General features: G+C 41.7%; 1 protein-coding gene and 1 long non-coding RNA gene across 2 annotated transcripts in view; one reads left to right on the forward strand and one right to left on the reverse strand.

The window, feature by feature from the left end:
- Nucleotides 1–15,190, forward strand: part of ITPR1 (inositol 1,4,5-trisphosphate receptor type 1) — a 354,044-nt gene that overhangs the window by 77,662 nt on the left and 261,192 nt on the right. The gene's annotated exons all lie outside the window — the stretch shown is intronic.
- On the reverse strand, nt 5,077–13,261 carry LOC129143473 (uncharacterized). Its single transcript, XR_008546928.2, has 5 exons — nt 13,160–13,261; nt 12,921–13,072; nt 8,102–8,296; nt 6,649–6,731; nt 5,077–6,520 (listed from the first exon to the last, which is right to left on the reverse strand). It is a non-coding gene; the product is annotated as an uncharacterized LOC129143473 (long non-coding RNA).

Consider the following 15,190-nt stretch of genomic DNA (forward strand, 5'->3'; position numbering starts at 1 on the left):
ACAGAGTGAGGTGACTGAATGACTTGGCTCTGCTCCATCTGTCTCTCATTCTCCAGCAGTTGTGGCAATGACAGCGGCTCTAGAGAGCTAGCCCAGTGCACAAGTCCGTGAAGCCTTTGTTTGTGTCATATCTGCTGACCAAAGCATGTCTCTTTGGGCTGAGTCCAAAGTCAAGGGTCAGAGCCAGCCTGCCCACCTATGGTAAATTGGCATTACAAAGTTTCATGTCAGAGGGCATGGATACAAGGAGGAGTGAAGAGCTGGGACTAAATGATGCAGTTCATTACATAAGATTTAGAATTTTTATTGATAACACGTAATTTCACTTCTTTTTCTTTTTTTCTCTTCTCTTCCCTTTTTTTCTTTTCTTTCTTTGGGAAGGGTCTTGCTCTGTCACCCAAGCTGGAGTCCAGTGGAATGATCACAGCTAACAGTAGCCTTGACCTCTGGGGCTCAAGCAATCCTCCCGTCAGTCTCCCGAGTAGCTGGGACTACAGGCACATGTTACCATGCCTGGTTTAAGTTTTTAAAATTTCACGTAGAGTTGCTACATTGCCCAGGCTGGTCTCGAACTCCTGGGCTCAAGCAATCCTCCTGCCTGGGCCTCCTAAAGTGCTGGGATTATAGGTGTGAGCCACCACACCCGGCCTGATTTCACTTCTTACCTACCACACGTGTTGTCTCCCTTCTTTAGGCCTTCATCAGGGAATATTTGGGGGTAAAGAACAGAAACCCACTCAAGTTGCTTGAAGATTACCATAAACAGAACAGGGAAGCTCACAGGCCTATAAAAATAGGAAACCTAGAATGGGCAGGTCTCACCAGAACTGGGACTGCTAGATGTTAGACTTTGAGACCCTTCTTTCATCTCTGCTCCTCTCTGTTTCTCCCCCTCTGCCCCCCTCCCCACTCTTATGACCCTTTGTGGCCACATCAATTTTAATTTTATGCAGTTTTGTGGCTCAAGCACCTACTATGAATTTAGGGATATGAATTAGGCCTCACTGTCTGAGTCTAATTCATATCCCTAAATCCTAGCTCATGGATTAGTTATTCCTAAGTCTACTTGTGAGTCTCCTAGGGCTGAGTGCTCAGTCTTCATCTCTTTCTTTACTTTGCTTATTGAGCGGGTCCAGTCCTATGACTTGAAATGCTGTCTTGATGCTGATGACTCATAAGTTTCTGTCTTCAACCTAGACTTCTCCCTTGAACTCCAGACTCACATACACTACATCCTACTCCACATGTCCATTTGGATGTATTTCATAGGCATCTCAAACTTACACCCACATAGACCACTTGATTTCCTCCTCATAATTTGCCTCTCCCAGTCTTTTCTCAGTAAATGGCAATTTCAGTCTTCCAGTTATTTAAATGTCGGAATCAAATCCTTGGTTAAATATTCATACTTTAAAATTATATGCATATATTATAGTTCTAATATAGTATATATATTATAAAAGAAAGCAAATTTGAAAGCTTCGTGTGACACTGATTAACTAGATCTTTAATGTCTTGCTAATTAGGATGCTTCATATTTTTATTTACTAATATCACAAGCATAATAGATAATGTGGGTTTCATTTTTTAAAAATTGTGGTAAAAACAGGTAATACAAAATTTACCATTTTAACCATTTTTAAGTGTAAAGTTCAGGAGTGTTAGGCATATTCACATTGCTGTGAGACAGATCTCCAGAACTTTTTCATCTTGCAAATCTGAAGTTCTGTTCGCATTAAACAATAAGTCCCCTTTTCCTGCTCTTCCCATCCGCTAGTAACTACCATTCTACATTCTGGTGTCTATGAATTTGACTACTTTAGATACCTCATATAACTGGAGTCATATTGTATTTGTGTTTTTGTGACTGGCTTATTTCCCATAGCAGAATGTCTTAATAGTTGATCAGTGTTGTAGCATGTAACATGATTTCCTTCCTTTTTGAGGTGAAATAATACTCCACTATATGTGTACACCATGTTTGGTTTATCCATTCATTTATCACTGGGCGTCTGGGTTGCCTCTACCTTTTGACGATTGGGATTAGTGCTGCTATGACCATGAGTGTGCAAATCTCTTTGAGACCCTGCTTTTAATTTCTTTGGCTATATACCAGAACCGGAATTACTAGATTATATAGTAGCGCTACTTGTGATTTTTTGAGGAAACTCCATACTGTTTTCCGTTACAGTTGTTTCGTTTTATAATCTCGCCAACAGTGTACAAGGGTTCTAATTTCTCCACATCTATCCAAACCTTGGAGTCTTTTTTTGGCTTCTCTATTTCATGCCCTAATCTAGTCCCTCAGTAAATCCTCTTGACTTATATTTGAAATATATCCTACATCTGACTGCTTCCCATCTATCACTGTCACCTTTTTCTGAGTCACCATTGGCTCTTGTCTGGACCATGTGATACTAGTCTTCTCACTGGTCTCCTGGTCTCAATCCTTGCCCCCCTACAGTCTGCTTTCCATAGAACAACCAGAGTAGTAATTTAAGAATGTAAGCTACATATTGTCATTCCTCTGCTTAAAACTTTCTAATGACTCCCATCACACACTGAGGATAAAATTCAAAGTTGTTTCCTTGGTTTATAATGTCTTAAAAATTCTCATTCCTTTGCTTGCCTGGCTTCAGACACACTGGTTTTTGTACTTGCCTTAAACACACTAAGATTGTCCCTGCCTCAGGGCCTTTGTCCTCGATGTTTCCTCCACCTGGTGTCTGTATTCACAGACATTTGCCCTTCACAGAGGCCTTTCCAAACAGCCTTCTCTTAAAAAGATACTCACTGTCAACTTTTTCTATTCTCTTACCGTACTTTCTTTTCCTCTGTGCACTTGCCACTTTCTGACATCATAGTGTATTTATTTGTGACTTTCTTATGGCTGTTTCCCCCAAGAGAATGTAAACACCATGAATACAGGGATTCTATCTCAGCCTCTGAAAGAATGTCTGATACTGAAAAGATGCTCAATAACTATTTGTGGAATGAGTGTGTAAAATAATATTTTGTAGCCGTGTGTTTAAGCAGCTTTGGCCATGGCGACAGAGGTGCCCCATGTACACATGGCACCTCAGGTGGAGGTGGTTGCCCAGGAAAATGCTGTAATCTGTCTACCATTTCTAGCCAATTTCTCCAGCTAGAAAGAATTTATGGGCTATTATTGTTCATGAGGTCTAAGTGGGAAAGTATAGATCCTTATCTTCTTTTTTTTTTTTTTTCAGCCTCTTATTGAAAAAAAAATTCAGGGATTGATGGGAATTATTTGCCTCTGCCCTTTTGGCCCCAGATCATCCTTCCTGAGTCTTGGCTGCTCCTTATTACCTGCAGTCACATTTCCTGTTGTAATGTGAGGGCAATGCTTCGTTTGCGCAATGAATGCCGGCAATGGATTTTAAAGCATTATAAAGCAAAGCCAGAAATTCCTCCTGCAGGGGAGATGGTCGGTTGACAAGTCTGTGAATTATATAATAGAATCTCCTCTTACTCTCCTTGTAAAATATACCAAAATATCAAAAACAATGGGCTTTTCTTCCCAGTTTGTTTGGGATCATACTGGCATCCTCCTGTATTTTGGGGCTGTGGGATTAGAATCATGTATAACGGCTTTGTTGTCCCCCGGCTAGGTTTGTGATGAGGTTGTTCTGAGGGAAACAGTCAGTTAATTCTAAAGGATCTGCACACGCTTGCTGAGCAGAGTGCTTGTACCTTAAATGGGCTTCCATGCTGTGGGAGAGAGCTTCTGATGCGTCAGTCACAGTGATAATGTCATGGGATTGGAACATCAGTTTTGCCTGTTCACACCGCCTCATGGCCTGGAGAAGTCTATTTCAGTCTTACTAGTCTGTTAGAAGCAACAGTAATTAAAATGGACCTGCAGGCTTCTGGGGTCTTTGGATAGGTAGCCAGAGGTCTATCAATTGCAAGAGATTCAAAGATGATTGCAAATGCAGTGTGAGGGACACTCCCTGAGGCCCTCCTAGAGTGCAAGTGATGCTTGGCTTTTTGTACTGGATGGTGCTTACACATGGGTGTACCTTTATGAAAATTCGGGTTCTCTACTTATGATTTCTGTACTTTTCTTGCAAATATGTTATATTTTAGTGAAAAAGACTTTCTTAGGAAAACAAACCAACCATAGTTTCTACCTGCAAGATCTCCTGGTGGAGATACTGAAATAGAAGATCACACAGTCAACTTAGTGCCAAGATTAAGCAAAGCGTATTATGGGAGCACAAATAAAAGAGATCACACTCATCTTTGGGGGAGGATAGAGGAAAACCAGAGAGAAGGTTTAAATGGGATTTATCTCTCATCTTTTCCTGGCTTCCTCCATATAGAATAAGGATTTATATGAGGAAACCAGAGTAAATGGGTTCAATCCTGATTCTGTGGTAGCATGCTTGGAAGTTAAAATATGCTTGGAAGATAAAATATTGCCTTAAAAAGCAGAAAATTTATTAAATATCATCACCCTCAGGGAGTTTGTTGATGATTGTCTCTCCAGACCTGTCTCACTGTTGGCATGGATAACTAGACTGATGAATGACTAAGAGCTGAAACACAAGACTGTGTATTTCTCATCAATGTGTTTTGTTATTGTGAAATATTTAATATTAAGAGCTGGCAGTGACCCTGTGTTGGAGGAGGGTAGGGTGTGTGTGTGTAAGAGCAGTGAGAAAGTAATGGCTAAAAAAAGTTGATGTCTTCTTTAAAAAAAAAAAAAATGTTGCCAGCAGCTAGATGCAGTGTCTCATGCCTGTAATCCCAGCACTTTGGGAGGCTGAGGCAGAAGCATCGCTTGAGGCCAGGAGTTCAAGACAAGCCTGGGCAATATAGTGAGACCTCATCTCTACAAAAAATAAAAAATTATCTAGGCATGGTGATGCATGCCTGTAGTCCCAGCTGCTTGGGTAGTTGAGACAGGAGGATCGCTTGGGCCCGGGAGGTCAAGGCTGCAGTGAGCCATGGTCATGCCACCACACTCCAGCCTGGGTGGCAGACTGAGATGCTGTCTCAAAAAAAAAAAAAAAAGAAATGTGGCTGGTGATAAGAGATTTGTAGTCTAATGAGGCACAAAGTCGTTTTATTGTTTGTTTTCTTTATAATGAATGAACAAAATCATAATAGGCAATAATTAATATAGCAAACATTGCAAGGTGGTGTAAAATGAATTTCTTTACTGTTAAGTACATTGAGCTCATAGAAGGAACTGATGAATAGGGAATGGAACTGCTGGGCGATTGGAGTTATTAGAGTAGATAGTACCCAAATTGGTCTTTGGACAAAGAGGTTGGAACCAGACCTGAATGTGCATAAGAATATCTTGGTAACAAGTTAAAAATGTAGATTCCTGGGTCCAACCCCCAGATTCTGTGGGTCTGAGGTGAGGCCTTGGGTTATGGATCTTCACAAAGAGGTTTAGGTGTAGGTGGTTCAGACAATACCATGAGAAGTGATGACTAGGAGTCTTGGCAGGGAGAGAGGGCAGGATTGGTGGAAGGCAAATGCTTGGAAGCAAAAAAGGATAGCATTCAGTGAACAGGCAGACTCATTCCTGAGACAGAAAAAGAAAATTTATCTAGAAACAATAAATATGCCAGGCAGCTCCTAGCGTTGGAGGGACTGATGGCAAAACGGGTCATGGCAATGGAGCCCGTTATCCATGGAATGCTACAATCTATAGCTAATGTTTTTATTTGCAGGTGCCTTCAGAACAAAGTCAATATTTAAATGAAAATATCATTCTTGAATAATTTGCACTTTAACATGTGGAGGCTGGAACATACCTTAAAGGTTATTTTCCTGTTCAACCCTGTCATTTAAGAGAAAGGAATGGGAGGTAGTAACTCATGAGGGATCAGCGGAGATTTGGCTGAAATTCAGAGATTTCCTGAAGGGTCATAAACACTTATTTGTTTATTCATCAAAACTTATTAAGCACCTCCTCTAAACACCCAGTCCTGGGCTAGACCCCGGGATCCTGCTGAAAAGAAGAAAATCAATACAGCCTTGCCTTTGGGAGTTGACAGTCTAATGAAGGTGTCAGTTGTAGAACAAGTATGGGAATTTTTCCTACAATGAATTGTGTTCCCCACGCTGCCAGTTATATGTGGTAGAGTTGCATTCCACAGACCCCCCTACTGAATACACTTTTATTGAAATGAGGGCCCTGGGCACATGATGACACACGATGGCACATGACGAGCCACACGGCTCTCTGTGCAGCTGCAGTTTGAATGGCTTTCTAGTTGGCCCTGAGTTCTTTCATTGAATGCAATCTGCTGTGATTTATTTGGATCATGTACAGCAGTGCTTTTTACACTTTAATTTGCAAGGCCATCACCCAGGGCTCTTGTTAAAAATACAGATTCTGTGGGTCTAGAATAAAAACTGAGGTGCCCTGTATTTTCACCAAACTTCCAGGGATGCTGATGTTGCTAGCAGGTGAACCATGCTGACTAGTGCTAGATGTCTGGAGACAGCAGACGTCTTTTGGGTCACTGAAGATCTCCTAAATTGAGATCAGGTTGGTTTTTGTTAGTGTTGATCAACTGATTTGTGTTTTTTCAGCTTATAGTCACAAGGCCTACTATATATAGTAGCTTATAATAACGAGGTGCATTATAACTACAATAATACCTTTGCTGTTGAAATTTGTCCAGAAAAACAACTTTATGATGGAAAGTCGTGTCCTCTGTAACCTCTAATTCTTTTTTACGTCACTGAAAAAAGGATAACATTTTGGATAAAACAAAATTTCTTGACTTCGCCAACTGTCACAAAATAGCAGAACAGACTGTAATTAGAAGTGTGACAAACGTGATAAAGGAAATGAGGCTAGGGGTGTCTAGACTGGGGTCCTCTAACTGTAGTTATTTGGATAGAGGCCATATTCGTTTCTTGTTCTGCTCTCCCCCACCTCAATCTTACATTACTGCATAAGTTGGCATAGGCTGGCACAGAAAATCTTGAAGGATAGTTGCATTTTTACCTGAAGCTCATCCAGCAACCAGTGCCAGTGAAACTGTGCATTCTATACTCATCTTGAAATATTAGCCCTTCCAGCTCATAGTTTGTTTATAGCAAGCAAAAAGAGAGAAAGGATTACTTTCAGATTGCTATAACGCTTGACACCATTGGGCTTTTTAAAGGTTGTAAGTGAATAAATTGAGCTCTTGTGTAGGCATGTTTCTTTTTAAAAATGGTTTGATATGAGGTTAAAAACTAAATTATGTAAGATTCTATAGAAAACATTTTTTTTCTGCCACTTTTTTTATTTTTTGGTTTCTAGAGTGATCTTTTTCCTCTCTTTTCTTTTGAGTGACAGTATCAGAGAATGCAAAAATCATAGGAGGGAGCGGTTCGGTTTGACCTGATGGATTAATTGTGTATAGGCCTCTGCATTCAAATGAGGAGTTGTGTGTCTGACAACAAAGTTGCTATTCCAAGTTGCTTTGCCAGTGAGAATTTTTATTGTGTGTGTGTGTGTGTGTGCATATGCATATATATAGTGTGTGTGCCAGTGAGAATTATGGAGCTCATAATGTCCCACAGCCAGAAGGGGCTTTAGTGCTTAGCCTGACCAGCTGGTCCTGTGTTCTGTGATGAGCTTCTTCAGTGTTTGAGTTACCATTGTTCATAGAGCCACGTGCTGAGTGCTCCTCCAACCAACGTTTGTGTTTGAGATTTAAACGTGGTTGGCGCGCTCATGATTGCCATACTGAGTTTCCAAGGAACAATGAAGGAGGGCTAGATGACTGCACCTCTGAAAGTTGTTCTTATTGTTGATTTTTAATTTATTTTAGGTTTTATCTTGTGTGAACACACAGCCCTTACACTGGTCCGTGTAGACATTAAACAGTGAGCTTCACATTGTCATTGAGAGAGGGGTACCCACAGGGTCAAGGCATCTTTTGTTTTTTTATCTTGTCATTCTGAGGCTTCCAAAATACTGAGTAGAACAAAAATTCCATTGACCCATGTGATATTGCTGATTTTGCTTCCAGGCGAGGCTGTTGTGACCTGAACATTCTGATACAAAGAAGCACCATTTGGGTATTGACTTAACGTAGTAGGCTCAGGGCCACCTTACCTGGGTCTCAGTTCCGGCCCCATAGCTCATCAGCTGTGTGACATTGAGAAGATGACTTAACCTCTTCCAGCTGCAATTTCTTCTTCTAAGAGATGTGTCGTTGTGATGATGGAACGATATTGTTCAGTACATGCATAGTACCTAGAACGTTGTTACTGCTACATTGTAGCAATACGATTGAGCATTTGCTGATCCCTGTAAATATTAGTTATGTAATTTTGATGATAATTTCTTATTAATATCAATAAATATTTCTAAATACTTGTTACTAAATGGCTGAATATGTATATATGTATAACATATATTATACAGCTTAAACATTGAAAATAATAGATTAGAGGAAGTATGATATAGATTCTGTAACCTGATCAAGAGCTATCTTCATGGAAATTAATTTTCTACCTGCAGGTTAAATAACTCTGAAATTGGTTTCTGGCTTTGCTTAGAGAAAGGAAATATTGGTTAATCAATCACAAGTTGAGTGTATCCATCTTTGGTGGTTTCCCTTTAAACAAAAAGCCTATTACGGATCTTGCTTCCTTTCCGTAGGAAAGTTCATTTTAGAAAGTGTATTGAGTCAAGGTTTTTGTTTATTTTAATGATAGAGAATTGAAAATTGGCATTATCAGATGGCATGATGGGTTCTTTCTGGTGCTGTTTGAATCAGGGTTAGACAGAGACTTTGTGGGACTGTTCTCCTTCATTGCATTTTCTTTATAGTTCCATCCCCCAAAGATTCCAGGCATATTATATCTGTATTGCACAATTAGATCTAACTGTATTTTGAATGTTAAATTCAGCCTTAAAAAAACCTTTATTAGCCAGGTGCGGTGGCTCACGCCTGTAATCCCAGCACTTTGGGAGGCCGAGACTGGTGGATCATGAGGTCAGGAGATCGAGACCATCCTGGCTAACACGGTGAAACCCCGTCTCTACTAAAAATACAAAAAATTAGCTGGGCGTAGTGGCAGGAGCCTGTAGTCCCAGCTACCCGGGAGGCTGAGGCAGGAGAATGGCGTGAACCCGGGAGGCGGAGCTTGCAGTGAGCCGAGATCACGCCACTCCACTCCATCCTGGGCGACAGAGCCAGACTCCGTCTCAAAAAAAAAAAAACAAAAAACCTTTATTATTATTTTTTAAAGCATATGTGGTTCACGTGCCCTTGATGGAGGATATTAACATTAAGTATTCAGGAGTGAGGAGGAAGGTTAAGTTTTAGGTTCGATAAGGATTGTCTGGCTTTTGGTTCAAACAAGTGGTTTTTAACTCATCCAGCCATTCCTTATGACCCACATTACCCTCTCAAAGTGGGGGCAGGACAGGAGAGCCCCACAGATCCCCCACATTTTGTTTTGTAAGAACTGCCAAGCCAATTGTTCAAATTAGCCTAGTCATCTAATCTGCTAATGTCCCTGGCAGGAGAACAAGTGATACGGGGAGGTGACAGATGAACAGCAGAGAGCTTGCTGTGCCTGTGTCCTGCAGCTCACTGGTAAAGCGTGTCAAGGATGTGGCCTTTGCCTTGCCGTCCCAGGTGTTGTTCATAGTCCTCCACTACTGTCCTCATCCCCAACCTCTTGCAGGGCCAGAATTTCTGTTGCTGAGCCCATTACAACAGATCCTCAGTGAGCAAGCCGCAGGGGCTGTACTGAGCATGCCTAGTCCTTCTCCCAAACCTGCCAGTCACTGAATGGGGCCGCCTCTTGGGGAAGAGGGATACAGTGGGCACATAGGGTGAGTGGTGCCCTTGAGCAGATTCCGCCAGTAAGAGTAACGTCAGGCAGGAGGAGTGAACGTTTCCATCTCGGAGCAGCCAATATTTCTTCTGTAAATACCAATCACGTTAGGTGCCAGAGCAGTTAACTATCCTCTCTACCTCTGAACTCCATAACTCATAAGACTTAATTGTGTTGACCTGGGATATAAACCTATCCCGACTCCTCCACATACCAAACTCAAACGTTTCAGAAGCTTAAAATACCGCTTGTTTCACATACTGATAAAAAATTCCAAGTAATTCCCCCAAGGATCATTTAGAAGGTTCCCAAATCCACCCCGACAGCCCAGCCACCTTGGAGAGTGTTTTTGCCGAGGCAGCATCAGCAGGGTAGAGGAGGACCAGGCAAGGTCAGCACCTTATGTGCTACAGAGAGGCCCATTGAGTCTTGTCCTCTTCAGAAGCCGGTCTGCATGATGAAACACATCTACGGTGATGCTGTGGTGCTATGCTCGTCTCTGTCCTGAGCTTCACTCCCTGGTGTAGGGTTAAAAACTCCCAAGAAAGGCTTCTTTGTTCTTCCCAGACCAGTATGGTGTATGGTGGTTGCTTTTACATCAGTTTTAGGTGGGTTGCCATATTCTCCATGAGCCTCTTTCAGGAATATTTGGGATGGTAGTGGTAATCTATATTGGGAGCCATCTCAACTCAGTATTAAATGAGTCTGGGACAACAAGCAACACCCACCCCATTACAAGTTTTATATGAAGCAAACATCTATTTTTGCTTTGTGCAGACTCCACTGTATAAAGTGCTAAAAATAACCAAATGCTCAGAAACCATTTGTGATGCAAAAATGACTGTAGGGGGAAGCGTGTTGTTTTCTGCCCTGGTTATAACTAAATAGTGTACGGCAGGAATTGGGCCCAAGAACTAGTTTTGCAAGGTCATTCTGAGGCTTTTCTGGTGTTGGAGGGACCTACAGTTGTCCCTGTGGACTCAAAATGTCATCTTGCCCACACAAACTGTTAAAATAATTTCGACAGGCTTTTTTCTTTTTTATTGCTTAAAAGAAATAGTCTGTTTGGGTCTTGAAGATTTTGTGAGTTTTATTTTTTTTTGGTTTTTTTTTTTAAAAAAAAGGAAAATGGAAACAAACAGATCACAGGTTAGGGTAACCAGAAGACAGGGTTGTTACACCTTTTAAAATTTTAGCACATTTCCTAATGCTGCTGTCATTTCTTAAGTCATGCTATGTGTGAGACTTGAATACTCAGTGCTCCCGTACTGGCCTCAGTGTTGTTACCAAGAAGTGCATTTGCCAGTCTTATCAAACTGGCATCAGAAATCAAGCTCTGAGCTCAGAGGTTAGATACCGCTTATTTTTATCAAGTAGGCAATTTTCCTCTCCCCTTAGCATATGTGCTTTGGGTTCTAGACTTGTTCGAACATGCCAAAGAAACCGCTGGTTAATTTAATGCCTAGAGGCCATGTTCCTACTGTGTCTGTAGGAAACTGTCCTCCCCCACCCCCGCCACCCCAGTCTGAGTATGTTGAAGAGCCAGTTGACAAAATTGTTAGCATGCTGTGAAGGGACGGATGGTCACCTCCTCTTCTCCCCACGCGTCCATGTGTATGCACTCAGCTCGCTCTCCGGTGTGGGTGGGAAGATGGGCATAGTCTTGTGTGCTTCTCTATTCTGCTGAGATTTGTGTTATCAGCTCCACACTTCAAGGACAAAAAAAGATCCAAGATGATGAGTGGTTGACCATGTTGCATGAAAAGGAAGTGGATAGAGAGGACTCATTCTAGAACAGACTAGCAATTGACTGGACAACGTATTTTTTCTAAGCCTCTTAACCCTTTGTATACATCTCTTTATGGCTGTGAAAGTGTCTTACCATCTGTTAGATTTTTTCTGGGAGATGATTAGCTTTCAGAAACCTAAATGACTCAAGGGAAGTGAAAGCAATACTAGACTTTCTAGAAAAATGTATGGAATGTGTTCTCCTTCTTCCAGCTCTGTGCGTGCTTCAGGGAAGCTGCTGCCTCTGCTTTAGCATGTCTGTGCTCTTTGGGCTGGTGGCACGTTGTCTGAGACCTGAAGAAGACAGTGGTGAAATCTAAATCAGAACCCTAGGCAGATTTTCCTTCTTTCTTTCTTTTCACCCACCAGCCTTTACTTTAGCAATCTTCCTCTCCAATATTTATTTAAAATTTTCTCAGCATGTACAAACTCTTGGCATACAGGGGAAGAAGAAGATTCCTAAAACATCAAGCCGTTTCTCCTATAAGGGAGATCTGCTACAACAGGAAATTGGATTTGGACCTTCTTTGGAAGCAAAAAAATACAGCTAAATAAACGTTTAAATGGAAGTGGTCTCGTAAATATTTTCACTTTCAAAAATGGAAATTCATTGTGGCACTTTATGATAATATCCATGTTATATCTGAACTTCATGCTCTAAAACTCTACAAATGTAGACTTGGAAAAAAAAAGTTAGCGTTTTTTCACTAACTTTTTTCTTTCTCACTAATCATAGCATGGACACCCGTTCCAGTTTGTGTTATGTGTTTCACAAGGGAATGTTTAGCAGCTTAGTGGGTTTGAAACTTCCTGAAGGTTGTTGCAGGGGCTGGGATGAGTGCATTACAGGCCTCTCCTTGGCAAAATGTTTTTCCGTTTGTAGTTTCTCAGCATTTTCTCTTCCCCTGTGCAATCCAGGCTAGTGGAATTGAGATACTCACATTTCTATCATCCAGCTGGCTAGTTTTAGGAAAGATACAGCTTGAGCCTGTTCCTCCTTGGCTTTTAGCTTTCACTTGCCTTATTTGGTAAAGCTGCAGGGTTCGTTATTCCTGGAAAGGGCTGTTTCACCAGTTTCAAGGACTATTTCCCACTTCCATCTAGTTCTGCGCTGGGAACTTGAGCTTGCTTGCAGCTCTGGGGTATCTGATTTGAACTGGGGCAGTTGCAGGATGGGGGTACCCTGAAGAATTCTCACCACCCATGGCTGGTGGTGATGTACCCCTCGCTAATGAGATGTTTACACATCAGATATATAGTTCAATGTAAACTTCCCTTTGAAACTAGGTACTCACAAAAGATGCTGGCTTTTTTGCTTCATCCAAGGGCCTGGAATGGGCATGGCTTTCTCGCTTTTCCCAGGGTCTTGGTATTTAGATTGCCTTTTCGCCAATTATCCTTTTCATTTCTGCATTCTTTCTATCTCTTTGGGGGCTTTTTCCTATCCCTTATAAGAAACAGATAATTATGCTCACGTTAAATTTGCACATCCTAAGTTTTAATGGAGCTCACAGTTTATTATTATCTTCAGTACCTCTTCTGATGTTGTTTATAGGGAAACTTATTCTTCTCATGTTCGTTATGTATGAAGTCATGTTCTCAGCACCCAGCTCACCCCCTTCTTGTCCCCCAAACCAACTGGAATCCAGAATCCTGACAACTTATCCTTCTCTGGTTCCTAAGTAGCATTGTTGTAAAAATAATTAGCCTAAGTTTTAAAGAGATGAGAAGATGTGGCTTATTCCTTGGAGCTTATATTCGTTTTGTGTCTTAGCCTAAAAACGAAGTTTACAGGCCCCCCAATCCTCAGAAAGATAGTTATATTCTTTCTGACGAAAAGTGGGAATGGGGAAGCGGGGAGGAGAGGAGAGGAAGTGAGGTTGATGTAAGTGAATCCTTTTCTCTTTGCCCAGAGAGTTAGTGGGTTTTTTTTTTTTTTTTTTTTTTTTTTTGTGAAAGGAAGTTGAATTTATTAAGAGTTTGGAGGGAGGGGGCCGAAGGAAACGTTTTTCCCTCCCAGAATGCGGAGGCTGCCACTCAGTGGGAGAATTAGTGAAGCTCCGGAACTCACTTTCATTTTCAAGAACCTGTTGGTGGAGGCTTTTTTTGTCTTTGGCTTTGCTTCTCCCTTCCAGCCCTGCCTGTCACAGAAAAGACCCCCGTTCATCTCCCTTGCCCTGCAGTTCATTTCTGGAGTGTGGGTGTGAAGTTAAGGGACTGTCCCCATCGTAGGAGATGAAGCAAATGAAGAGACAAAATGAAGCAAACGAAGAGGCAAATAAAAGACATCTAGAAATCGACTGGGTGGAGGGAGAAAAGGAGAAAAACAGAAGGGTAGCTTTTGAATGTGAAACACCAGAATGAAAACTGACTTGCCCACTGTCAGAGTGTATTACTGGTCTACCCACGTCAGTGAGAGCTGGTGAGACCCACCCTCCGAGGGTCCACACTGTGTGCGGCTGTTCCCTGCCCGGGCAGTTGTGTTGTCATCTTGATACTCAGTTCAGTCCTATACTCTTCTGGGTATTTGTTTCCTTTTAGAAAATAGCTAGCAAATTTGTGAAAATTCAAAGCAATATGCTAGGTATGTTATGAACCTATTTGCCTAATGCTGGGCCAAGCATAGAAACCCAACCAATTACCTCTCTATATAGAATATACAGAATGTTTTGATTTAACTGCCTTAAGTCATTCTGCACTAGAGAGTTCTGTCTCTCAGTTGGATTTAGTTACCTGTCCTTATCAGTCCTGGTACACAAAACTCTTTTGTCATACTAATAATGATTACTACTACTACTAACATGCACTTTTATTTTTTATCTTATTTATTTATTTTGAGACAGAGTCTCACTCTGTCACCCAGGCTGGAGTGCAGTGGTACGATCCCAGCTCACTGCAAACTCCACCTCCCAGGTTCAAGCAGTTCTCCTGCCTCAGCCTCCCAAGTAGCTAGGATTATAGGTGTGCACCGCCACGCCCAGCTAATTTTTGTATTTTTAGTAGAGACGGCATTTCAGCGTGTTGGCCAGGCTGGTCTCGAACTCCTGACCTCAAGTGATCTACCTGCCTCAGCCTCCCAAAGTGCTAGGATTACAGGCATGAGCCACCGCACCCAGCCTAACATGTACTTTTTTTAACTGTGTAATTCTTTTTTCCTTTATATTATACTTTAAGTTCTGGGTTACATGTGCAGAACGTGCAGTTTTGTTACATAGGTATACACGTGCCATGGTGGCTTGCTGCACCCATCAACCTGTCACCTACATTAGATATTTCTCCTAATGTTACCCCTCCCCTAGCCCCCCAGCCCCCTACAGGCCCCAGCATGTGATGATCCCCTCCTTGTGTCCATGTGTTCTCATTGTTCAATTCCCACTTATGAGTGAGAACATGTAGTGTTTGGTTTTCTGTCCTTGTGATAGTTTGCTGAGAATGATGGTTTCCAGCTTCATCCATATCCCTGCAAAGGACATGAACTCATCTTTTTATGGCTGCATAGTATTCCATGGTGTATATGTGCCACATTTTCTTAATCCAGTCTATCATTGATGGACATTTGAGTTGG

Source organism: Pan troglodytes, chromosome 2 (genome assembly GCF_028858775.2).
Source record: "Pan troglodytes isolate AG18354 chromosome 2, NHGRI_mPanTro3-v2.0_pri, whole genome shotgun sequence".
NCBI classification, from domain to species: Eukaryota; Metazoa; Chordata; class Mammalia; order Primates; family Hominidae; genus Pan; species Pan troglodytes.